The 27,940-nt window shown below is 36.5% G+C and overlaps 1 pseudogene; it reads right to left on the minus strand.

The window, feature by feature from the left end:
• Positions 1 to 7,062: 7,062 nt before the first annotated feature.
• LOC122126480 lies at positions 7,063 to 7,162 on the minus strand (annotated as a pseudogene).
• Between the last annotated feature and the right edge of the window lie 20,778 nt (positions 7,163 to 27,940).

Genomic DNA, 27,940 nt, shown 5'->3' on the forward strand with positions numbered 1-27,940 from the left:
TTCGTGACTCCATGGGAGTGAACTGTTGGGAGGATAGTGGCTAAAGCCCAGACTGAACAGAAAGTTCTGTACACAATGCCATGCACCTGTTATTCTAAATTCCAGGAAGAATAACATAAAGAGCACTGAGACCAAGTTCATACACAAGTAGGAAGCCAGTTTCTACCTGAAAAATAATCAGGATAACTTAGGGCTGGGGGCATGACAAAGTGGTAAGACCCATTTAAGGGGCACAAAACATTCAATTCAAACTCTAGTATTAGGGGTAAAAAAAAGCTATGATTTAAATAATTAGAACAATTGTAATACTTGAGTATTTGAGTGGAGAAAAATCCATTAGAGAGATAGAATGAACCCACGTTCCAATGCTACTTTAGTGATAATGTTTAGTGGCACTTGAGACAAAACAGAGTTACCTTGCAAATGAGCATGGATGTGCATTTGGGTGATGGAAATACTCTACTTACAGAGGTGTAAATTAGATTTTTTGGGTAGATTGTAGTTCTTGAACTAAGAGCCTGGGTGATGTCCTTGAGCTTTTTCTCTCAAGGTTACCACTCTAATACTTTGAGCCACAGTTCCAATTCTGATTTTCTGTTGGTTGTTTGGAGATAAGAGGCTCATGGACTTTCCTGCCCAGGATGGCTTCAAACCATGATCGTCAGATCTCATCCTCCTGAGTAACCAGGATTCCAGGCATGAGCCGTCGATGTTTTTAATAATTCAGTAATTTGTATAGTTACAGAAGTTATAAATTATCATTGTAACCTGTGTAATATATGTGTATGTATAGATCAATGCATACAGTTAGGAATATATTGACATATTTTTGCATCTACAGTAGATTTATGAAATCATCCTTCATTATAAAATAAAATGGAAACAAATTTAATAAGGAGCAAAACAAAGGGAATTGTTACACGTTACTACTTGTTGAATGGAAGATGAATTGTGAGAATTAGTTTGGTAAAACCATCTCTACTTTAACAAAATGGATAATTGCTATTAATTTCAATCAACTTTGGTGGGGTGGAGTATTGGATGAGGGGGTGGGGAAGGCTGGGAATGGATGTGAAGGGTAAACAAAGGAGGAGGCTGCAATGCTTGATAAGAAATGTACTCATTATCTTGCCCATGTAATTGTAACTCCTCTGTACAGTATGTTCACAAAAAAATAAAATAAAATAAAAAATAAATAAAAAAGAAAAAAAGTGTAGGGAAAAGTTATATAAAGATCCATTACACTTAAATCATGATTTATTGAATGGAAATTCCCTTGTACAACTAGTTAAGATAATAAAAATATAATTAAAATATAATTAAATATAATTAATAAAATAAAATTAAAATGGAGACATCTGATCTTAAACTGTGTTCTCTTAAACCATGAGTCAATATAATAGTTTCCTCCTCAGAAATTTTCTTTGCAGGTATTTTCCTCATAGTGACAGAAAAATGATCAATGCATTGAATATCAATACATCACATTGCACATCAGAAAGAGACACAATAAAAATCACAGTAAAATTGTTAGAATTCACCACATGATAAAATAACAGGTAGAATGTGCCAAATGCTAATTGATTATTTTTCCAAGTACTCTACCTATGGTATCTAATTTAATCCTCAGAATAATTCCATAAAGTGGAACTACTTACATTTTTAATTCTCAGATGATGATATTGAAGTCTTCAGAGTTGTAATTACTAGTATAACATTGCACACATGGTAAGTGTTAGCCTGAGGTCCATCCCCAACTGTATCAATTAACCTCATTCTATTTTATGACTAAAATTCTAGGAAAAATTCCCAGAATTATTGTGTACACTCATGATATTTCAGTTTATCTTTGTTAGAAAATAGGGAACTGTAATATGAAAACTCGAAGTTCAGAATCAATGCATACCTCCCTGGGGAAAGGAACTGCTAAAGTATAACATTCTTGATTTCTAGGTCAAAATAGCAGAAATCATATTCTATCCCTTCACTCAACACTACACTGCCTGGGGACCCTAACTCTGTTTAACACTGTCTTACTGAAAGAATGGCCTCCCCAATTCCTGATGGAAACAGACTGCAGGTCTTATGGACCAATCATTTCCACATTGTAGCTCAACTAAGTTGTTTACCATTAGAAGTACTTTGATTGCTTTTTATACCCAACATTTTGAGACAAAGGTACTACTTTAAAATGCTATTAAAGCAAGACTGATATAAAAATCACCTTTGACCCCAGATAAATAATTTACCTTTCATGTACCCAAAAATGCACTCTGACCTATTATTAATGTTAGGAATGAGAGGATAGAAAATCATAGACAACAAGGCCTAAGCATGAATTAAAGCCTCTCCAACTTGTGAATACAATTGGTTTAAAAAGACATTAAGGGCTGGGAAGGTGGCTCAGTGGTAGAGCGCTTGCCTTGCATGCATGAAGCCCTGGGTTCGATTCCTCAGCACCACATAAGCAAAAAGAAAAAAAAACAGCAAGTGGTGCTGTGGCTCAAGTGGAAGAGCGCTAGCCTTGAACTGAAGAGCTGAGGGACAGCGCCCACGCCCAGAGTTCAGGCCCCACTACCAGACTCCCCTACCCCCCAAAAAAAGACATCAATACTACTATATTTGTTCAAAATTTCTTATGATACTGAAGATTCAATTGTAAACTGTTAACACTTGAAAATAACTCATTTTCTTGGGAGTAGGAAACAAAACACAAGATTAATCCTCATCATTTTCAAAGACATTTATTTATACTACAAATTCACTCTTATAACTACAAAGATTCTAAAAATAACTGAAGCATAGTGTCACGAAGGACATAATTTAACTTCATCATATACATTCAAAGGACTTTGCTAATAGAAAATAAATTTATACTAATAAGTAGCTCACCCAATTCACTTCCATTTTTTAATCTATATCTTTTATTTTCATAAACTGGCTTTTCATAAAATGATGCATAAAAAGCCTGTATACCCACTTACATTTTCAGATTTTAACAATGTTTATTTCAGAAATGTCTTTAGCTGTATAGTCAATGAACTGAAATAACACTAAAATATTCAAAGGGTTTTCAGAAATTGCAAGATTCACTCTGGGATGTTATTTATATTGGAAAAGATATTCAAAAAGCCTTATTTCTTAACGTTGTGATAGTTACTCCCACAAAAGTACTATTAATGAAGAAACCTTTGTATGTATAATACAACTTCAAATGCATCCACAATCTGGAGGTGACACATGCTTTTTTGTTTGTTTTTGCAATGTATATCTAACAAACATATCCACAATACTTATTTTCAGTCAATATGATGGGATATTCAAACCTAAAAAATACGGGGTTTATTATCTTAGTGTGAATAGATACAATCTTACAAAGAAAGCTATTTTCAACAGAAATTCGGAAAGAGTTTATCCACCTTGAGTTTCACAGGAATAACTGGAGAGTAATACCTGTTTGGTCAAGTTGGTCAAAATTACTCTATGAGTATATCTTAAAAGTATATCCAATTTAAGAGGTCAAATACATATTTTGTACTGACAGTCATCTTACAGCAATAACTTACTACCTAATTATATGTGTATCTTCTTTCCTAGCATATACTAAGAGCTGAAAGTGATCTCTTTTATCTAACTTAATGGTGTAAATGCTTTGATTATGATGATGTTATTATTTGACAAATAAAATGTACAAAAGGGTGGTTCCACTGAAATGACAGGACAGAAAACTGATAAATAACAATATTGCAACATAGCTCTTTTCAGCCTCACTCTGTCCACATTGGCAAGCAACATTGCAACCTCACACACACACACACACACACACACACACACACACACGTGCGCACATGTACACACACATATACATGAATGCCAAATTCATGGTTTATTGTACAAAAACGTTCAATTAAAATATTAGTGATTAGGAAAAATGATAATTTGACTTATTACAAAATAATACGTAATCCAATCACCATGGTTGTTACATTTTACCTGTCTCTCCACATGTGACCACTTAATTTATTTTTAGTTCATTCATTCATTCATCATTCATTAGTTTGGTGCCAATACTGGAGCTTGAACTCAGGGCCTGGCTCTGTCACAGAATTTGTTATGTTTTTGTTTTAGTTTTCCCAATGCTAGCATTTTACTGCTTATACTAAAGCTCCATTTCTAGCTTTTGCTGGTTACTTTCAAACCAGAATCTAATGTTCTTTTTTGTCTGGTTTCAAAGCACAGTCATCAGACTTCATCTTTCTGATTAGGTAGGATTAAAGACCTGAGCCACCCGTGTGGCTCTTAATTTTTCCTGTGCATATGTAATGCACATACTTAGATAGTAATTTAAAACAGAGAGCATAGAATCAATATGTACAGTGATGATATTGTCCTGTCAGAAATTCAAGTTAGTAATGTAAATTTCTTCTTAAGACCATACACAAAAAATACTTAAGAAGAAATCTGATGATGTATGTGTGTGTGTGTGTGTGTGTGTGTGTGTGTGTGTGTGTGTGTGTGTGTGTGTGTGTGTGTGCTGTTGCAATATGTTCCACATATAAGCACTGTGCAGCAGTGTCCAGCCATTCACAGTTATTGCATGAATATCTGCCTTGAGATACCAACTCATGGGCAATGTCTAGGTGTCCACTCTAGGCTTCGCGATGAAGAGGGGTATACTCATCCTCATCCCTAGTATTCATATAAGTGGCCCTTTTGGAAAGTACTCTCCACACTGTAGTAAGCTGCAAGACAAGCACTCTACCACTGAACCACCTTCCCAGCCCAAGGATTAAGATTCTTGTCTGTAATTTGGTCAAAGCTATGTCTCTTTACGTAGGCGACTAAAAATGTATTTACTAATTTCAAGTAAATACATAAATTCTATTTCCATCTCTTCTAAAAAATACAAAAATTGTTTGCTCTGTAAATTGATTAGAAGCATGGATTTTGTGGCTAGCTATGCCATTTCACATCTGTATCTCTTTTCCTCTTTCTCTTTCATGGTTCCCATAGACAATATGTTTGCTCCATAATTATCCAAATTTATTTTGCTTTTATATTTTTAGTTGCATCATTTCACTTTCTGCTCTGCCATTTCCCAGAATAGCACCACATAAACAGAAAAATCCAGAAATGGTTCTGTGGCTCAAGTTGTAGAGCGCTTGCCTTTATTTGAAGAGCTAAAGGACAGTGCCCAGGCCCAGAGTTCAGGCCCCACAACTAATTTGAAAAGAATCTAAATACTTGATAATTCTACTAACAGATCTGACTGAAATCAGTTGAATCACACTTTTCCTATACAATGAAGGAATAGGTCCAGGCTGGGAAAGCAGCTACAGAAGGCAGGCACATTGTATCTGTGACAAAACTTTGTGGAAAATGGAATCCAGGATTACTTACTGGTGACTCACTTGCACTTGAAGCATGATTCTGAACTATTGCTTGCTGATTCTGAACTATTGCTTTGATCATTATATTTTCCAAGAAGAAAAAGTGAAATTTAATTGATAGTAAAGGACTATTAACACATTTTGACTTCTCATTAAGCATCTTCAATCATCAAAATCACTTGAAGGCAATAGACAGGCCTATTTTTACATGAAAACAAGTGTCTTTAAAAAAAAACAAGAATTTAGGTAGTCATACAAAGGACTTCTTTTACTACTGCATTATACATTTTTTTCTAATGTTGGATACCAACATTAGAAAGCTACTAGAAAGCTCTTAAAGCCCATATGTTGAATAGTGAGTTCTCTTACACTATAACATGGTATTTCCCAAATCATTTACAAAGAAGGCATTGTTTCCTATTTTCTCGCTCCTAATATAAGCTGCACATGAAGACAGCAAGGGTCCTAATGGTCAGACAAGGAACAAGGTGAAAAAGTGAGGAATGGTATCAATTTCAAGAAAAAAATGGAGTAGGATCCAAGCAAATTTCTTCTTTGGGATGTCGAAATTAAACGGTTTACTATGGTGTGGAGACTACTTTCCCAAAAGGCCACCCAGATGAATAGTAGGGATGAGGATGAGTATACCCCTCTTCATATGGAAGCCTAGAGTGGACATTTAGACATTGTCCATGAGTTGGTAGCTCAAGGCAGATATTCATGCAATAACTCTGAATGGCTGACACCCCTGCACAGTGCTTATATGTGGAATAATACCAGAGTGGCAGATACCAATCCCCAAACTAAAGGTCTCTTGTCCGCCTTGCATGTTGCTGCTGGGAATAGAAATAGAAAAGATACTCTGTTGAATCAATATATCAAACCAGGTTTGAAGAACAGCTTGGAAGAAACTGCATTTAATATTGCCAAAATGATAAGTATGTATCACTACCTCTTTGAAGTTGTGGAAGGCTGTACAAATTGTTCTCCTAAGTCGTAATGGTTTGGTTAAGTTTCTTAAATTTCAAAAATGCCAGTCCATCCTTTGTGTCCCTATAATTTTTTTCACAATACAAAGCAACAGCAATATCTTACTTTAAAAATTCATGGATTCCATGGTATTCTTCCAAGTGATTTGCCTGACTCTGATGTCAAAATGTATTCAAGAGTTTTTTGTATACATCTATAATGATTTCTGCAGAGTTTGTGATTTTTTTAATCAGAAATAATTTTAACTTATCTGTTGAAATGAATAGTATAGAAACTAAAGATGTTCCTAGTGCTTTTGGGAAAAAATATATCTATGTTTGTACAATATCCATAATCTATTTCATTCGCTCCTAGATATAATATTTTGAATTCTACATTTTTATATAATGTATAGTTTCATTAATAAATGTGTCCTTTCAGATTGCATTCCATATAGAAGAAGTTTAAGATTCCATTTTTCCTAGGTCCTTATATTATTTTATTTCTTTGGGATAAATTGACAATGTTATCTAATTTCAAGTTTTGTAAAGGTTATGCTATGTAAAGACCTTTCTAAGGTGAAGATTTAATACACTAATGTCAAACTAACCTTTAATTCTATGAATTACATGTATTGTTACACTTGTATTTTTGTAATCAACTTTTTAATAACTGTTTTTATATTTCTTGCATCAGAAGAATGAAATATATGGAATACTTCACAAATTTTCATATCATCCTTGTGCAAGTGCCATGTTAATCTCTGTATTATTGTAATTTGGGTAGACCTGCTGCTGAAGCATGTAGTACCCTCTAAATTTAAGTACTTAATGATGCAATCTTTATACAGGCATATATCCATGGCTGCCTATTTGTAACAAGGAACCCTTATTGTTCCTTAAAATGCGATTGATCTTATTTCTCTAAAATTCTGTGTATAGTGGAAAAGCTTATATCATTTGGTTGATTGATCATATTTACAATTTTTTGTCAATGACTATTTTGTCATTTTCATTTCAAATTTGATCATACTTTGAAGCCTTTACAGCTAAGTCCAAAGGTGATGGCTTTTCAAGTACTTCTTTATCAACTGAGTTAGCTTTGTAGAGCTAATGGATTCAAAGTAAGCCTTGCTTGAGAGCTACTTCTAAACTTCTGCAGCTTAACATTTCCCAAACGAGGTTTTGCTGGGACAAATGTCTACCTGAACCTTTAACCTTCTTCCTTGTAGGAACAGACCAACCAAAATATCTTACCCTGACAGCATAGATTGTCTTACTGGAACAAAACTAATCTTAGTTACAAGGGATCGTAGAGAGATGAACAGTTCAGACAGAATTGTTCAGAATGGAAGGTATTTTGTCAAAATATAATTGTTTATTATACTTATCATTTCAAAAGTAGCTAAAGCCAAAAAGGTGAAAAAATTTTCATATGCATGATTACCTACTCTCCTGGCCTGTCTAGCATCCAACCAGGCAGGAACTTACACTACTGACTCTCTATCACCAAATATTTCCATAGCTCCTGGAAAAGTCCATGTTTCTCCTCGATATTAGGCCTTAAATTGGTAATGTTTTAATCACAGTGTTTCCTCTTGCCTCTAGGCTGTAAATCTACAAATGGTAAAGCTTTAAGTCTAACTCTACCAAACACTGAGGTAGAGATAATGGAATAATACTTTAAAACAGAGTTGCCTTTGATTCCCTAACCACAACACAACAATGCAAAACAACTTTTATATTATATATACTTATATATTTTATATTTATAAATATAAAATATGTGCTGATTTTAAATTTCACAGAGTGAATCTTAATAGAATTGATAATTTGACAAATATATTGACATTTATTCTGATAAATAGAATGGAATATAAATAATTAGATTTAGGATATATATTAGAATATAAAAAGTATCAATGCAATATCTTCGGTATAAACTTGTGATAAGTTCTAAGTGTTTGTGATCTTCTGAATTCACATGGTAATATAACAGTATTGTTTTCTGCTAATCTATAAGGGATTTTATTCTGATGCTCTGTTTATTGTTTTAACTCGCTGGTCCCAAAGTGTTTTCTCCATATTTCTGAAGCATTCTTACTGATTATACACAAATTTTGCTGATATGATGTCTAAAAGCTATTATTCTTCTGAAGGACCCACGGATCCGAGGATACAAGTTCCCAGTTATCTGTATCATCAGATAACAAGGGCAAGACTTCTCACATAGGCCCATGCAACATGCCAAAAGAAAATAATTGAAGACATCTCAATTTCTCATTTCCTATAATATTTCAGGACCCCAATTCCTTACAAGAATTAGCAGAATTCAATTGTGAAATGCAAGGCAAGTTAAAATGAAAGATGAGATCACAAAATCTGAGAGAAAGTACTGTAATTCAAACTTTCAATTTACAGATGACCAGCCCATATGAGTGAACAAAATTACAAATGAACAAGATTATTTTAAATACCCCTCTCCTAATGATTAATGAAAGATTTCAGTGCAGCCTAAAAATAGTTTCTGAAATGATAGATCCATAATTGCCCTACCAAGGCTAGGAATACTTGATTTAAAGATCAAATATAATTTAGAAAAACATTAACTGAGAAGATCCTTAGTGCTTCAAATCACTGGTACTTCAGTAAAACTAGGTTCTGTAGTATAAAATAATGTTGTCATTCTCAAACCAAAGATAACCTATATTTAATCTCCTGAAAGTATATTCATTTTCAAACTATTTAAAATCACATTTGCCAAAATAACACTTGACAAGTAGATGATAGTGACATTACAAGGTTTTCAAGTGTAGGGAGCTAGTTACAATAGAGTTGATTTACGTACCCAGCACCAATAGCAAACAAGTTCAACCATTCATTAATGTGTAGAAATAGTACTCCCCACCATTTGTGCTGTTCAGTAGGTGCCTTCCAGAAATGTGTTAAATAGATCAGCCTCCCATATTTCAAACCCAAATATTAGCTAATAAAGTAAATTTCATCACATAAGAAGGTACATTTTAAAAAGTCACTAATAGTTGCCTTATCATGTGTTGTTTTATATTTTCCCTATCTGTCTAACATAGTAAGAAATATGACTTTAAGTTTTGAATATGGGTACTGATGAGAGATGTGACAAAAATAAAATCTGTCTTTTATTTCTGTCATATTCCTCTAAGTAGTAAATTTTAGTTTTCTTCTTTTTCCAAAACTTATAGGTAGTAGAAAAAATTATCCTATGTAAAATAAAATAATCATACACCATTGTACAAAGCCATTTATAAAAACTGGTAGTTAGGAATAAATTCTAAGCCATTTTTAAATTTTCTTGTTGACTAAAGATTAATCTTCCAAATGAACGAGAATAAAATCATGTCTAAGTGCTTCACATCTCCAGTCTTGCAAATTGTTATTGCAGATGAATGAATTATGGAAATATAAGCTGACATCAGTTCAAGTATATGTGGGAGTGAAACTCCATGGAATGTACATAAACCTTTCAAAGTATTAACAGGCAGTTTAACAGAATGACTATCAGGAAATTGAAACCAGAGAGGAACAATAGTAAAGAATTAGAATGAATGAAAAATGGAACAAGGGGCAAGTACAGCTAGAATACTCAATGTACATATGTAATAAAGGAAGTGCTAAATCTGAACTCAATCTTGGAGAAAGAGTTGGTTGACACTGATAGAAGGAGTGACTCTGATCCAGGAGCATTAGACAATTAGATGGACATATTTAATTGTAACACACTTGCACAACCTTTTGAAATTCAATTAAAAGAAACAACAAAAAAAACCACACAAAAATGACAACCGAACAGCAATCTCTAGAGAGTATGAATATGACCTCTCAAAATTTTAAGCAGTTAATGAAGGGCAGTCTTTGGAAAAGCAAACAAACTGTTCAAAGAGGGCAGTTTGGGGTAGGGGAGAATTTTGACCAGGTTTAAAAAGATTGTCTAAGGATATAAATCACCTATATCTTCTGCAAATATTTTCTTCTGCGAGTGCTTTGTCTGAACTGGATACTCCAGTCCTGAGTCACACTTGATAGCTTGTGAAGACAGAATGGAAGAAACAAGATCAAGAACCTATTACTCCACTGGAGAGAAAACAGTCCTCTCTGTTTTCTCTCAATCTCCTCACTACTCCATTTTCATACTTTTAATAACGTCAAGTGATTTTGAATTATATCTTTCCTTCCTTGTTCTCACAAAGTAATTGTTCAAAATAATTCATTAAATATTATTTGCCATTATTTTCTATCATGCTGTTTACTTGTTCAAGCGAGTCCATTAAACTTCCCCTTTTCTTTTGGTTGCCACGAAAATCCAACAACTATGTTAATGAGGACCAACGCTAATGCAAAACTTTGTCTCCAAAAATCCAGTCCAAGAACCTATAATCACAAATATTTAGCTATAATTTTTTCTTTTATCTTTTACCTTGAATTTTTCTTGTGTCTAAAGTGCCCACAAAAATAAGTACTCCACCACTTTTTGGTTCAATCACTTCTAACCTCAAAGATATATTTTGCTAACAAGATGCTGAGAGGAAACCTAAGAATACTCCACTTTTATCTTCTCTCTTAAAACTTTTATCTTCTCTCTTAAGACTCTCCTTAGATACCATATCAGGAACAGTGAAGTTATTCTATGCAAAATTATTTCAATAGGTTATTTTCCTCTTGGTCTTGTATTTGCTCAACAAGATGTATGGAGAAGAATAGAGTTAAATCACCAATTCCTTGGATGATATTGTCTGTTACAAAGTACAATACTTCTATGTCCTACTTCTATGTCCTCCTCTTAGCTCTTGCCTGATTTCCAATTAATCACAGGTTCTTGGCTTCAATTCTAGTGAAGCTGAAGCACTATAAAGCGTCCCCCACTGCTACATCTTCATGGTTTATCTTTGAAAACTCTTTTATTTGGAGGTGGAATTTATTTTCATGTCTTCATTCAATTTGTTCTGCATTATACTGAGCCAAATAAGCTCTGTAAAATCACTTTAGGTAGCAAAAACATTAACACAATCTATATCACTATGTAAAAATATTTTGGCCCCCTCCACTGCTGAAACCAAAACGCTTAGCAAGGGCTTCTAATAACGTGTTTTCTTAACTTTTCTATTTGCTCAATTCTTTTCTGATCCCCAAACTTTTTGGCTTACGTAATAAAAGAAGTTTTCACTATCTCATGTTAATAAGAATATTATATTTTTGAGCTACTTAGAAATGTGAAATCATTGAAGTATTCAATCAGATTTTTTTCTGTGTTTCAGTGCTTCACGTGCAAAGACATTGTGGAAAGTATTAAAACAGAGAAGTGTAAACTCAATACATTCTTTCATTGTGGAGGACACTTTCTCCCTAAATATTTTGACACAAATAATCTTTTTAAGAGAATTACTGTTTAGTAATTAAAGGTCAATTCACAAATTTTGATGTCTTATTTTTTAAAAAAAAACTTTGAATTTAAATTCCCCTACCACCTTGTTTCACACAGTAAGAGTATATTTCCTAGGTAAGGACAATTCTCATGGGAATCTACAGGATTTACAGCAAGGTTTGTGAGGTTTGTTTGTTTACTGTGAAAATGAGCCACCTTACCCACATTGCTCCCTCTCAGCTAAGTCTCCATGGATTTCTTTGCATGAAAGCCTATTTTCTCAGGCAATTTTAAATTTTCTAAATAGGCTAAGTTAAAAGTTAGAACAATTAAAATTTACCTGTCATAATTTTAAAACACTTTTGAAATTCCTTTATCAGAATCGCAAATTTACCAATCCTAATTCCACGTTTACCATCAAAAACAGTTAACATGTTGTTTTCATGATATAGTATCCATGAAACTATTATTTTCCAGTGGCTTTGTTATGCATATACATGAACATATAAGCTGATGCTGAGCAAAATGAACTCCAAGATATGGAAAGAGATATTTATTTGCAGTTGTTGTTTTTAATGTACTATGTGATTTCTATTTTCCTTGGGTTTTTCCCCTATGGTATAACTCCTACTGTGTTTGATTTTGGTACCCTGTGTATTGTGTATACATTTACCTTAATTGGGGAAGGGAAGAGGAACAACAAAATGGCGAGACATAGGACAAAAGGAAAACCAATGCAATAGCAATACTCACAAGACAATATGTTGGAAATGTACATTACAACGTGTGAGGGGTTTGGGTGTGAAGGAAAAATGTGAGAAAAAATGAGAGAGGGCATAACAAGTTTGAAAAGTTATGTATTCAGTGCCTTACAATTGCTAACCCACTGCACATCACTTTCACATTAAAATTAAATTTAAAAAATAAGCTGCATGAAATAAAATTTCACTGTATTGATATAGTAAATATTATTCTTTATATAGTAACTTTTTAAAAAATCAGTACTATTTGGCATATAATTTGAATTAATTACCCCTTCTTTATCAGAGGGCCATCAACTTGAATGTTATCCAACTAGATAATTTTTTCACAATATACTTGCCAATATTTTCAAAAAAGAATAAATTAGTACTTTCTCATACTAAAAGCGAAAACCATTTAATTCTATGGAAACCCATAACTTTTAAAAGTAAATAAGTTGTTAAGAAGACAGAATATGTGTGTTCTTCAAAATTCCTATGACTAATAACAACTCACTTTCAAATTCTCAACATTCCATACCTGAGAGATTCAAAATAGTACCTGTTTGCATGTTATGTAATTCTGCAATAGATTCATTTTCCAATGGGGTGTTACAGATTGAGAAGTGAACAGAAAAATAGCCATATTCTGGTATAGGATAAAACAATAAAGCACCGGTTATAATTAATTCTTCAAGAGTAAGCAATTGTTTATCAGATTAAGCTATTATTTCTATGACCATCAATCCCAAAATTTATGCCATAAAATCATCCTAGACCAACAGTTCCGAACTTGTAGGGTGCACCTCAAAATTCCCTTAATTCACATCACAAATAGCTTATCTCTATTGGGAAAAATACTACACCTTGCTAATGTGATGCCCTCCGTGTTCTGGAAAGAACACCACAATATACTGGGAACGTTGGTGCGGGGGGGGGGGCCTGGGGGGGAGGAAGGAGAAGGATTGGGATTGGGGGGAGGGGGGAGGCTGGGAAGGGATGTGAAGGGTAAACAAAGGAGGAGGCTGCAATGCTTGGTAAGAAATGTACACATTATCCCGCCCATGTAACTGTAACTCCTCTGTACAGTATGTTCACAAATAAAATTAAATTAAAATAAAAAAAAATATACTGGGTTGCATCATTTTTCCTCCACTGGTATTCTTGCAAATATTATTTATATTTATACTTTTTTACTATCATAGATATTCAGGATGCTAAGATTGGAAGATTACAGTTAAAAGCACACCCAGGCAGGAAGGTTCCCTAGATTCTTATCTCCAATATACTTTTCAGCAAAAGCCAGACACAAGTGGTACTGAGGTTGAAGTGGTAGGGCACAAGCCTTGAGCTTAACAGGCTCAGAGACAGTGTCCAGGTCGAGAGTTCAAGCCTTATGACAAAGCAATAAAACAAAAACAAAATTAAAAACAAACCCAAATCCTAGCATTTTTCTCACTGTATACAGAGGCACGTAATTAAGGAAATTGCTTCCTGTGTTACATACAGGTAGAAGAAAGAAGATGTCACACAATTATTCTCTTCATACCATGTTATATTAAAGCATCAAAAACTCCTTTTTCTAAATTTATAAATTAATATCATCAATTTCTTGGCAACTCGGTCTAAATTATTCACATTATCATTTTCTACATGAACAGTTAGAATTATCTATTAACTGAGTTCTAATTATAACTCGCTTGAAACAATATGCTAGGTAAATAGAATGCAAGAAATATCTGTAAATTTGTCAATTAAACCCTCTACCTATAAATAATTTTGTAGTATCCTATAGAATATAAAATTACAAACGAAACCAAAATATTTTTTGAAGTCTAAACTCTAATTTAGCAAGATCTATAAAGACCTCCATTAGGTGATCTTTGCTATTCCTCCAGGCTTAAGCTTTTGTCGTCCTTCATCCTTTCCTAGGAATCTAACAGAATGATGATTACTTACTTTTTCAAATTTTGGATGGGAATCATGAACCACTTTGCATCTAGGAATGTTCTGTAATGAAGTGCGCATTTAAAACAAAACTGAGGAGGGGCTGGGAAGGTGGCTCAGTGGTAGAGCACTTGCCTTGAATGAATGAGGCCCTGGGTTCAATTCCTCAGCACAACATAAGCAAAAAGGAAAAATAGCTGGAAGTGGCACTGTGGCTCAAGTGGTAGATTGCTAGCCTTGAGCTGAAGAGATGAGCGACAGTGCCCAGGCCCAGAGTTCAGGCCCCACAACTGGAACCAAAAAAAAAAAAAAAATTAAGAAAGAGTTAAAAAATAAAAAATAAAATAAAACACAACTGAGGATTATATATCAGTTGTATTTCAATAGAAAACTTGGCTTCTCAAAACATAATGAAGAAATTAGCCCAAATTTCCAACTGTGTATTCCTTTCTTGTTTGGTTTGTTTTATTAAGACAAAATTATACTACCTGGTCCAGGGAAGGTATCAGTAGTAATTCCAGTCTCTGATCTCCTGTCAGTTTGAGTGCTAGAATTCAAGGCTTGTATCACATTGCCCCACCATAGTTTCTTGGTTTATTTATTTATCTGTTTGTTTGTTTATTTATTTATTTTTGGGTCCGGTAATGGGGCCTGAACTTTGGGCCTGGATGCTGTCCCTCAGCTCTTCAGCTCAAGGCTAGTGCTCTACCACTTGAGCCACAGAGCCACTTCCGGCTTTTTTCTTTTTGTTATGTGGTGCTGAGGAATCAAACTCAGGGCTTCATGCGTGCAAGGCAAGCGCTCTACCACTGAGCCACCTTCCCAGCCCATTCTTGGTTTATTTAATCTAGATACAGACTATCAATTCTGAACTTCTCCAGTGATATTATCTACTAGACTTCTCAGACTGTTCTTGCACTATTTTCAAAGATGTTCTAACATTTGACACAGGGTATGAACATTTTCAAATGCACCTGCCGGGTCTCTGATTCATTCCTCCATGGATCCAATCCCTTTAATATTGATTACTTGACTCTCTTACTATCTCTGGCCCTACTTATGTAATATTCTCAAACTTTTTTGAAGACAGTTCACTGGAGGTCTTTCTAATATTAAAAATTATCACTTGATTCTAGTCTTACTCAGGACATACTTTCTATTGTTTTCTAACTTTTCTACATATTCTGAGAGTTGCTTCATTTGTGTATATGTGTGTGCACATATAAGTGCCTCTGTGTGTATGTGTATGTTTATATGTATGTATGCAAAAGCCTCAAGTTCTTATTCATCACTCTTGCTCATGCCTGTTATTCCATCACCTGAGCCATTCTTCCAATCTAGCTTTTGGCTGGTTAATAGTGTCTCAAACACTGTTCTGCCCAGGCTGGATGCAATCTGAACTTCCCAGACTCCTTTACATACTTAGGTTTCATTTATCCAGCCGAAACATCTTTTAAACTACAAACATTTTTGTGAGTGTAAAGTCTAAGCTGTAGCCCAGATTTTTAACTCAAGAATTCATATAAAGATAGATGAACATACACATTACATATGCTGAATGTACACTGTTAGAAATGTGATCCTAAGCTGGGTGGTGGTGAGATCTGAGGATTGGGGTTCAATGCCAGCCCAGGTAGGAAAGTCCAGGAGACTCTTTTCTCCAATTTACTGCAAGAAAACTGGAAGCCGCACTGTGGCTAAAGTGGTAGAGCATTAACCTTGAGCGGAATAGCAGAGGGACAGTGCCCAGGCCCAGAATTCAAGTGCCAAGACCACCACCAACAAAAAATATATAAGTAAAGGAAAGAAAAAAATGTGATCTTATCCACCAGTTGATGGCTAGTATAATCCCTGCTCTCTCAAGATGGAATTTTTTCCTTATTAAATCCATGCTCTTATATCTGACTTGCATTGGAAACAGAATTATTCTTCCATTCCAATTTCTACAAAGTTGTGTCATTAGCAAGTGTGATTAGGAAGGGAGTGGCCTCATACTTCCTGTTCCACATAGGAATAATGCTTTCTCTATATCACTCTCATAAATCTACATACTGGACTTGGCTTTATTGTTTCAAGGTGGTCTTAATTGTGGAGTCTTCTATAGTGTATTGAACCCTTATTTTTAAACACAAAATTTCTCTTTCTCTTATTATTGCTATAGTTAACACGAGTTAACAAATTTATGTACACTTGGGAAATAATGTGCAGCACATACACTCACAAAAAAATGATCTGAGAACCTTCTTCCTCTTTAAAATTCGCCTTAATTTACAGAGAATTTACAAATTTTGAATTCAATATACTCATGAATAATGTATTTATAAGAAATATAAATTTCATATTTTCTCTTTACTAAGTTGTCTCTGAAACACGTGTTACATCAGGTCCAAATGTGTTCTTGTATTATTTCGGTGAAGCCAGAAATCATTCATTATACCTCAAGCAGCACCATAGATTGTTTCTGGAAGTAACTGTTATTGGATGTGGAAACTGATCCCAGTAGAGGAATGGAACATAGAGGATTGACAAAGTTCAAGTTAACTTGTGCTTTCCTTTTTACTGTAAAAGAAGAGAATCTGAAGGCTTGAAGGAAACTCTGTCCCTCACTTTTTCTAGTGTGTGTTTTTACTTATATATAATTTTTCTGTAAACTTCTAGTTGAGAGTATTTCAAAAAGATATAATGTGCCATTTGATGGCCAGCATAGAACAAAAAGAAATAACGTTGTTTTAAATATGTTCTTCTGCAGGGGCTGGGAAATTGGCTCTGTGGTAGAGCACTTGCCTTGCATGCCTGGGGCCCTGGGTTAGGTTCCTCAGCACCACATAAGCAAAAATAAGCCAGAAGTGGTGCTGTGGCTCAAGTGGTAGAGCGCTAGCCTTGAGTTGAAGAGCTGAGATAAAGCGCCCAGGCCCAGAGTTCAGGCCCAAGACTGGACCCCAAAAATATTCTACTGCAAAGAAACAAAGACATGGATGTTTTATAGTGTTTTTTGGATGGATATTTCACCCCTGAGATGATTCTTTTGTTGCAGGAGTCAGTTATCAATTACTTTAGTTTGGTCCTGAGTTCTCCAGAGCAATAAGGATTCCAAAAAACATCCAGTGTGTATGATCAGCAAAAGGAGCCACTTCTCAGACCAATACTCCTTTAAGGAGGGTCCCAATGAAATATCTGGTTTTTTGTTTGCTTTTGTGTTTAGCATGTGTTGGTTCTGGGGCTTGAACCCAGAGGCTGGACCCTGTCCCTGAACAGTTTTCTTTCCTGCTCACCTACCCCCAAAGCTAGTACTCTACTGCTTGAACCAAAACTCCACTTCTGGCTTTTTTGCTGTGCAATTACAAATAAGAGTTTTGCAGAGTCTCCTGCCTGGTTTGGCTTTAAACTAAGATAGTAAGAAAGCCAAGTGACATCAACTATATAGACTTCTCTTTTCAAACGAGAAATATTAGATGAAGTTTATTGTAAAGCTAATATTTTACAAATTTTTTTCTTTCTTTATTATTGTGAGCATACCGTACAGAGGATTTACAATTACATGGGCAAGATAACGAGTACATTTCTTATCAATCATTGTTGCCTCCTCTTTGTTTCCCCTTCCCATCCCTTCCCATATTCCCCCCTCCCCATACCCGATCCTCCCACCAAAGTTGTAAAGTTCGTTTTTTGACATAACGACTTGTACATCTCATTGTTGAAATGGGTCCACCTGTATCCTTAGTTAAATGATTTGTTTTTAGAACATATGTCCAGAAAAGAATCCATAACATAACTCAGCAAAAGTAGGTGCACTGAATCATTTTGGAATTTTTTTGTGTGGGAAGATTATTGAACTTGTCATTCCTTTTGGGGAAACTTAAAGTCATATTTCACCTTTTTTGTTGGTTGTGGGGCTTGAACTCTGATCCTGGGTGCTAAGCTAGAGCACTACCTCTGAGTTTCTGGTGGTTAATTGAAGGTTAGGGTCTCATGGACTTTCCTGACCAGGCTGGCTTTGAACCAGAATCCTCTGGTCTCAACCTCCTGAGTATCTAGGATTACAGGAGTTAACCACCAGCACCTGGCTCATATTTGCATTTATGTGCACTGAATGACACTGTGTAGACAAAGAATGGAAATTTTAACCACATGATATTGCAGCATTTCAGAAAAATTGAAGTAGCAATAAATATGTCCTCTTTTCCATTTTGTTACATTAATGACTGATGAGCTATGAGACCCTTACATTAGCATCCTCTGCCATCTGTATAGGTGTATTTAGTATCAGGAAATGTTCATAGAGAAATATAGAAAGAATAAGATTTTTAGAAAGCAAAGGAGATAAGGTATGAAAGAATAGCATAGAAGGAGATACATTTATCACACAGAGATTAAGAGCTAGCCTAAGAGATTTAGAATGCTAAAGGCAATGAGGAAAAGCCTAGCTGACAACTAGTTCTACAATAACCAAAAATGGTTCTCAAGAACAGTTTCTGGTATACCTTAATTACTATCATTTATTCCTTCTATCTGGAGTTATTCCTTATTTTCTTTCACAACTATTAATTAGCCTCTGCATTTTTGGTGCCATAACTGACCAAAAAGATTTCAAAATCACACATAGCCTACCATTCTCTTTGTGATTAGCAGTGAGGACACAAATCTTGGAATGGTTGAATTTCCAGAATTAAACTTTACCTGATATCTAAGCACAACCCTGGAATTAATTGCTATGACTTAATGAATGAGACTTTTTTCAACACAGTATCCTCATATAAGTAAAGTACATGAATTAGGAACTGTTGTCAGGTGTCAGTATGGAAGGAGCAATTATATATTCCAAGTGTGGGTTATTTATTTTGCATTTACTAACTGAATATTTTTGTTTTGTTTTGATTTGATTTGATTTTGTTCTTTTTGCCAGTCGAGGGGCATAAACTCAGGGGTAGGGAATTTTCCTGAGTTTTTTTTTTTTCTTGCTCAATGCTATCTCTCTATCATTTGAGGCACAGCACCACTTCCAGTGGTTTTGTGTGTGTGTGTGTGTGTGTGTGTGTGTGTGTGTGTGTGTGTGTGTGTGTGTGTGTGTTACTAAGGAATTGAACCCTGGGTTTCATGGATGCTAGGCAATCACGGTACCATGAAGCCACATTCCCAGAGCCCTAAATAACTTTCTTAAGATGGCATTACATTTTCATTCTGTAACTATGTATCATAATTTTGGCCAGGTGCTAGAAAATTATGTAGAAAACAATACAATACAATAAGTCCAGTAAGGCTGGATGGACAATGAATAACTGTTACGGTCTAGCCAGGGAACAGAAGGGCTTATCTCATGGAGCTGTTTCAACAAGCTGAGGAGACAGCTCATGACCCACAGCCAGCCTCCAGAATGAGAGGGCCAACCTTGGGTTCCAGCCACATTGGGATGCCGGGCCCCCTCCTCCAGAACCCATTCGACCAGTTCGTTTGAAAGAGAGATAGAAAATAAGTCAGAATTACAATTAAGTCTGGTGTCAGTGGCTCAGAATTCTAATCCTAACTACACAGGTATGAGGATCATGGTTCATAACCAGCCCAGGCAGGAACGTCTGTGAGACTCTTATCTCCAAAGAACCACCAGAAAATCAGAAGTAGTGTTGTGGGTTCAAGTGGTAGAACACTAGCCTTTTGCTGAGGCTCTTGGGACCATCGCCCATGCCTAGAGTTCTAGCCCCACGACTGACAAGAAGTGGACTTCCTACCAGAAGAAGCAGACTGAATAGCACCCATTGTCCTAGGGAGCATGGTAGCAAATTCAGGAAGAGCTTCTTCTGAAGTTGAAGTCATAAGTAGGTCACCTGGATTCTCTCTGCCTGGCTAGCTCCAGCTGCAAAACTCAACACAGTGAAGGATCCTCTTCCTCATGGGGATAGGGTAATGATGAGAGAGAGCCATGTTTTGTTTCATAATCCCACATCTGTTGCACAATTAATAACAGGCCCCGCCTGAGCCCTTTCTGGCTATCTTCCTGTCATTTCCTCACAGAATTGCCGAGAACCTTATCTGAAGACTGCTCCCTCTGTTCCTAGCCATGCTCCAGAGATCCCTCTGTATAAATCCCTTGTTTCCTCACAACTGTCCTGTGAGGAGAATGAGGTCTGATTGTTACGAACCTACCCAGAGCTTCACCTGTGGTCAAGAATCATCTGCTGTGATTTTTCTGCCTGGTCAAACTGACTTAAGAAACCATTCAAGCCACAGGAAAATCAAACACAAGTAGACCAGAGCCTCCAACAAGAGACAGGTTAAGAACACAAGGGAGATACAGGATCTTCCCATCCCCCACAAAAAAATCAAAGAACTCTTTTCTTGTACCTTTTATAACTTTTATTCTAAAAGATTTTTTTTTTAATTTTTAACTTTAATTTTCTTTCCATTAATTTTTATCTTCCTCTCATAATTTTTATTTTTGGGGTATATGTGTGTGTACTTTTTTTTATCTCTTTTCAGAAACATTGAAGTAATACCTTGCATTCTCTCAGGCCACAAGGGAAAAGAAATTAAAACAACAGGAAAAGCCACCAGAGAAAATCCTGTAACACACTGGAACAACACACTGCTTAATCACGAGTGGGTCATGGAAGAGATTAGAAAAGAAATTCAAATGTTGATGAACACACAAATTACCAGCTCCTTTGGGACACAGCAAAGGCAGTACTCACAGGCAAGTTTATAGCTCTGAGTTCATACATCAACAAATTGGAGAGATCTGAAACCAACCATTTAATGAGACAACTGAATCTCCTTGAAAAAGAGCAACAAGATGATCCCCAATCCTGTAGATGGTAAGAAATAATTAAAATTAAATCATAATTAAATGAATTACAATCCAAAAAAATCATAGAAAGAATCAACAAAACAAAGATTTGTTACTTCCAAAAAATTAACAAAATTGACAGATTCTTAGCAAATCTTATCAGAAAAAGAAGAGAACACACCCAAATAAATAATCTCAGAGAGGAGAATGGAAACATCACCACAGAAAGAACCAAGATTCAGAACATTATAAGGGAATACTTCTCAAAACGTTATGCTAATAAGTTTGAGAACTTGGCAGAAATGGACCTTTTCCTAGCAAATATTGACATGCCAAAACTAAACCAAGATGAGTTATACCATCTTAACAGGCCCATATCAAGCATTGAAAATGAAACATCAATAACACACCTCCCATCTAAGAAAATCCCAGGATCAGATGGATTTACAGCATAATTTTATAAGCCCTTGAAAACACAGCTCACACCAATACTCCTCCAAATCTTCAATGAAATTGAAAGAGAAAGTTCACTACTGAACTCATTCTATGAAGCCATAACAACCCTCATGCCCAAACCAGGCAGGGAAACATCACAGAAAGATAACTATTGACCCATTTATTTGATGAACATTGATGCAAATCTTCTCAACAAAATTTTGGCCAATCAACTTCAACAATTCATCCAAAAAATTCTACACTATGATCAAACAGGATTCATTTCAGAGATGCAAAGCTGGGTCAATATATACAAATCAATTAATATAATTCATCACATCAACAGGAGCAAAGATAAGAACCACCTGGTTATCTCAATAGATGCAGAAAAAGCATTTGACAAGATCCAACGCCCCTTTATGATGATGGTTCTGGAAAAATTAGGAATCCATGGAACTTTCCTCAATACAATAAAGACTATATATGACAAACCTACAGCCAGCATTATACTTAATGGTGAAAAACTAAAGCCACTTCCTCTTAACTCAGGAACGAGAAAAAAATGTCCACTCGGTTCATATCTCTTCAATCTATTATTAGAATGCCAAGCTACAGGAATAAGACAAGATGCAAACCTAAAGGGGATCCAAATAGGGAAAGAAGAAGTAAAACTCTCCGTCTTTGCAGATTTCATGATCTTGTATTTAAAGAATCCCATAGATTCCACTCCCAAATTACTCAGGCTGATTCAAAACTTTGGCAAAGTAGCAGGGTATAAAATTAACCCCCCAAAATCAATGGCTTTTCTGTATACCAACAATGAGAAAAGTGTGGTGAAATTAGGAAAGCATCTCCATTCGTAATAGCCCCACAAAAAATAAAATACCTAGGAATTAACTTAACCAAAGAAGTGAAGGAACTCTATGATGAAAATTTTAAAAATCTGAAAAAGGAAATCAAAAGAGATCTTAGAAAGTGGCAAAAACTCCCATGCTTATGGATTGGAAAGATTAACATCGTGAAAATTGCAATCCTTTCCAAGGCTCTCTACAAATTCAGTGCGATACCTATCAATATTCCAACCTCATTCTTCAAGGAAATAGAAGAGGCAATCCAATAATTCATAGAGGACAATAAAAGACCCCGAATAGCAAATCGATCCTCAACAGAAAAAAATGTGCTGGAGGAATATCATACCAAATTTCAAACTCTACTACAAAGCAATTGTAATCAAAACAGCTTGGTACTGGCATAAGAACAGACCTCAGGACCAATGGAATAGAATTGAAAGCTCAGAAATGAACCTACAGACATATAGCCAACTACTCTTCGATAAGGGAGCTAAAATAATAGAATGGAAGAAAGACAGCCTCTTCAGTAAAGGGTGCTAGCAAAATTGGTTAACTACTTGTAGAAAACTAAAGCTAGATCCTTATATATCACCCTGCACCAGAATCAACTCCAAATGGATCAAAGACCTCGGAGTCAAAGCAGACACTTTGAAAACATTGCAGCATGGAATAGGAGAAATCCTAGGTCTCCTTGGCACAGGTTGAATTTTTTTTTAATAGAGACCCAGAAACAAATGAAATGAAAGAAAGGTTGGACAAATGGGATTGCATGAAGTTGCCGAGCTTCTGCATGGTAAAGGACATAGCTAGCAAGATCAATAGAAAGCCCACGGATTGGGAGAAAATCTTCACTAGACATACTAAGGAAAAGGGTTTCATATCTAAAATATACTTGGAACTCAAAAAATTAAATCCCCCAACAACAAATCTTCAAAGAAACAACTGCCCAATAAATAAGGCTAAAGCCTTAAAGAGAAACTTCTCTGAAGAGGAAAGAAGGATGGCCAATAGACAAATGAAGAAATGCTCAACCTCTCTAGCCATAAAAGAAATGCAAATCAAAACAACATCGAGATACCACCTCAGCCCAGTTAGAATGGCTATAATGAAAAACACTGATAACAGCTTCTGGAGGGGATGTGGACAGAAGGGAACCTTACTGCATTGTTGGTGGGAGAGTAAATTTGTTCAACCACTTTCGAAAGCTGTATGGAGGTTCCTCAAAGCACTCAACGAAGAGCTCCCCTAAGATCCAGCAATCCCACTTTTGGGCACTTACCCAAATGTTTACAAAGAAGACCACACTAAAGCTACCAGCACAACTATGTTTATTGCAGCCTTTTTTTTTTTTTTTTTTTTTTTACCATAGCTAAGATATGGAAGCAACCCAGATGCCCTTCGGTAGATGAATGGATCAAGAAAATGGGTTATATGTACACAATGGAATTCTATGCCTCCATCAGAATGAATGACATTGCTCTATTTGTTAGGAAATGGAAAGACTTGGGAAAAATTATATTAAGTGAAGTAAGCCAGAACCAAAGAAACATAGGTCCCATGTTTTCCCTTATTTGCAATAACTAGTATATATCTGAGTCAAGCATAAAAGTTCAGATAAATTCATGTTAGTGAAAGAACCCTATGATATCTATTCAATTTTTTTTCTTTCATACTATTGTTACTAGTACATTCATAACATTATTTCTTTGTTGCTTTTTATGTCCCTCCCCCATGGTATATTCCCTGCTTTCACTGTATTTGATGTTGTTATAATTTATGGAGGGGAAGGGAAAAAACAAATCGTTGAAATAGGGATTAAAGTTGGACCCATTGCAACAATGAGACGTAGAAGTGGTATGTCGAAAATGAACTTGATAACTCTGGTAGGGGGAGGGAGAGGGTCTTGAGGGGGGGTAGGGGGAGGATGGGATGGGAAGGGGAAACAAAGGAGGAGGCTACAATGCTTGTTAAGATATGTACTCATATCTTGCTCATGTAATTTTAATCGCTCTGGACAGTATTTTCACAATTAAAAAAAAAGAATCGGCTGCTGTGGACTAAATGTTTGAGATAATCCATCTAAATCGATGACTGTGCATGTTGCTACATGTCTACCACCCCAACTACAGATGACCAGGCCTGGTGGAGCAAACCTGTCACAGATAGGAGGACATCAATCCAGCCCAGCCAGAGCATATAGAGGCTCTGTTTCAGAAATGCCCAAAACAGAAAGGTGGCTCCTCAGAGCCAGGGACAGAAAACAAGTAGCGGGTCTTGGTGGCCTCAGAGGGGTGTCTGACCTGGGGTAGGGGTGGTTTTGGGGCAGCCACTCATTTGTGCTCCTGGGAGAAGTTGCTTGAGGCTGCTCCAAGTGGGGCGAGCGGGAATGGCAGTGGCATTGCAGACACATGGCCTCAGAGAACCAAGGCCAGGGACCAGGTTGGGGCTTTACACAGCCTGGCTGGGTGCCATTGCCTGATGTTTGAAATTCTGAACCTTGGGAAGGCGGGGAGGGGGCTGGGGACTAGGAAGGCATCTCAATTTCCTTCTATATTCCAGTGGCCTTGAGTCTCTTCTCACCACTCAGCCATCTATACCTTCCTCAACAGCTGGTAGTGGTGTAAACTAACAGAGGGAATCCTGGTGCTACCAGGTAGCATGGAATGTGGGCGTGGCCACCATTCTTGTATCTCATTGGTCAGAAAGAACAATGAAAGAATGAGGGTGTGGCCAGAATCCCTTATTGCAAATAGCATGGGCAGAGTCAAGGAGATAGCAGCTCCCCCAGCCCTTTTCCCAGGGAACAATGTCCAATTCAGTTGGAGACAAGAGCGTGACCTGCTTTAGCCGCCTGGCTGCACAGATCATTGTGTATGGCTGTTTGTTCCCAGTCCCAGACCGTAAACTGAAGATATAGTCACAGTCTGTGAGCTGCTTTTGCTCAAGGCTGGCCTTCCACACTGGAGCCACAGGGATTCTGGCTTTGTTGGCACTGAAGTTATACTTTCCTGCCTAGGGTGACTTCGACCATGATCCTCCCATCACAGCCTTGTAAATATCAAGGAAGACTGTTGAGTGCCACTGGTGCCTGCCCAATCATTGGTCTTACTGTTTTTCTTGGACAGACTGATGAGTTCCCAATCCTCGGGTTTAAGTGGTGGGAGCTATAGCCCACAGTTGGAATCCTGGTCCAGCCACCTCAAAATGGAAGGAGATCCTAAGAAACTTATTCCTGTCCATATGATTACCAATGGAATATGATGTATGTCATGATTGAAAGAGCAGTTCTTGAATGATTCTAGGATAAAATTATATAGAATTATTTTATAGGACACTGATCGATGTTAGTTAATGCTTTATGCAGCATTTAAACAATCACATTCATAAAATGGAGACATTATGAAATACCTATGAATTACTATACTATTACATAATATAAAGGTGCCGTTTTTCTGCCAGGACTGGGATTGGAACCTATGGTCTTGGTAAGTCTGTTGCACTGTGTGGGAAGGGGAAGCTGGCCTCCTTGAAGTCAAGAAATTCAAGTCTGTTCTTTAGGCCTGAAATAGATCCCCACCACTAGAAAACATCCTATTCATGTACAATTTACATATATGATTCATATTTACATACATATGTTGACTCCATATTGCATTCAGTGCAGTTATTTTATTTGTTTGTTTTATTCATGTATTGACCATTTATTTTGACTATTATGGCAAATAAAACATTGATTATATAAGATATAGGTCTGCATATGTATTCCACTTCATACCTGACACTAAGGACTTTCACAGAAAAGGAAACATGTGTCACCATCAACTTCATACTCCACAATTCATTTTTGGGGAGTTCTGGCAACTGAACTCACGGCCTACAAGCCTACAAGGCCCAATTCATGAATGAGTGAGTATCAGCACGTCATCCTGTGGCAAATTGAGCTGAAAGGCTCTTCCCAGGACCTGAGATCAAGCCTCAGGTGTTAGCAAAATAAAAACAGATTGACATGCAGATGGAAGTACACTAATAAATATGTATTTATATAGAGTGTTAAAGATGTCTATATATTATTCAGTTATATAGACTATATTCCTACCAATTACTGGGTATTTAATCATGCATCCATGTAATTAATGTTATTGTTTTCATCCTTATACTATTAATGAAATCAACCAGTGTCCTGAAATTATTAAATTCCTGTAGTTAATAATATTCTTTTTATGCTTCATAAATATTAAATAAAAATCAATAAGCCTCCAGAAATTATGCTGCCTAAAATTATAGTAGCATCATTCATGATCAACTCATTGAACATTGACATTGATAACATTCCATTGTTTTTCTTATGGTTGGGAACAATTTTCTTAGTATCTCCTGCATTGTTGGTGTTAGGAGGGGATTCGAAATCAGGGCCTATGTTGCCACGTGGGCCTATGGCTTCCCAGATAGTCTGGCAGCCTTCAGCAATGCAAGGTGAAGTACCCTTTGCAACAGTGTCATTCAGACCCATGAGGGTCACCATGCAAAGGAAGAAAATATAAAAAGGCCACATTATTTCTGTGCATTGCTTTCCCTGAAAGACCTGAGTGTCTAGGATCCCAGAAGCACCTGTAGGACTAGTGGCTGCACCCCAGCCTAGGGTGATCCAAGTTGAGGCAGAGTTGCCACAATCTGAATTCAAGCCCATACTGAGAAAAGTAAAATAAAAAATTGAGCTCCCTGGCTTGCAATTCGTGATGTTTAATCTTCCAGGCTTTAAATTTGAACTCAGGATCTGGGTAAATCTGCAGCAATGTGGATGAAGGAGAAGATCACTGTACTTGAAGATAAGAAAGTCAGACCTGGGAAGATGGAGGAGAAGCTGGAGTCTAAACAAGCTCTCGCATAGAAAGGAGTTTTAGAGTTCCAGTGAACAGTCCTAAGCCAGAGAATCACACCAAGTGTGCCATCACAGGACAGAGAGTCAGGCCAGAGAGGGAAAATCCAGGCAAGGAGACAGATCTGAGCTCTTGCCAGCAGCTGCTGCAGCAGCGACAGCGGTGGCAGCTGTGACCGCAGGCGCCATACCTGAGCCACAGAGAGTCCGGGACGAAGGAGACAGACACAGCAGGCGAGTGGATTCTACTCAAAACCAGCAAGAACAGACAAAGAGCAGACATCTTCATCCTGCAGTTCACAGACCAGAGACGACCCAGGAAACAAGACTCGGCGTGAGTAGAAGCCTGACATCCTCACACCTGCTCAGGAAGCAGAGGAGGGAAGGCCACCCCTCCCCCCCAGCACCCAAGAGGCTCAGGCCCCACCTACTGAGATCAAACTCCTAGGACTTAATTTCAAATTGAGTCCAAGTACCTCATTTCCTTCCATCCCAAAACATACTTCAACCATTCAGGGCAGGGGGAGAAAAGGCAAAGAAAAAAGATGCAAAAGTCT

The sequence above is a fragment of the Dipodomys spectabilis genome, unplaced genomic scaffold (genome assembly GCF_019054845.1).
Source record: "Dipodomys spectabilis isolate Male_0828 unplaced genomic scaffold, ASM1905484v1 ptg000279l, whole genome shotgun sequence".
Lineage (NCBI taxonomy): Eukaryota > Metazoa > Chordata > Mammalia > Rodentia > Heteromyidae > Dipodomys > Dipodomys spectabilis.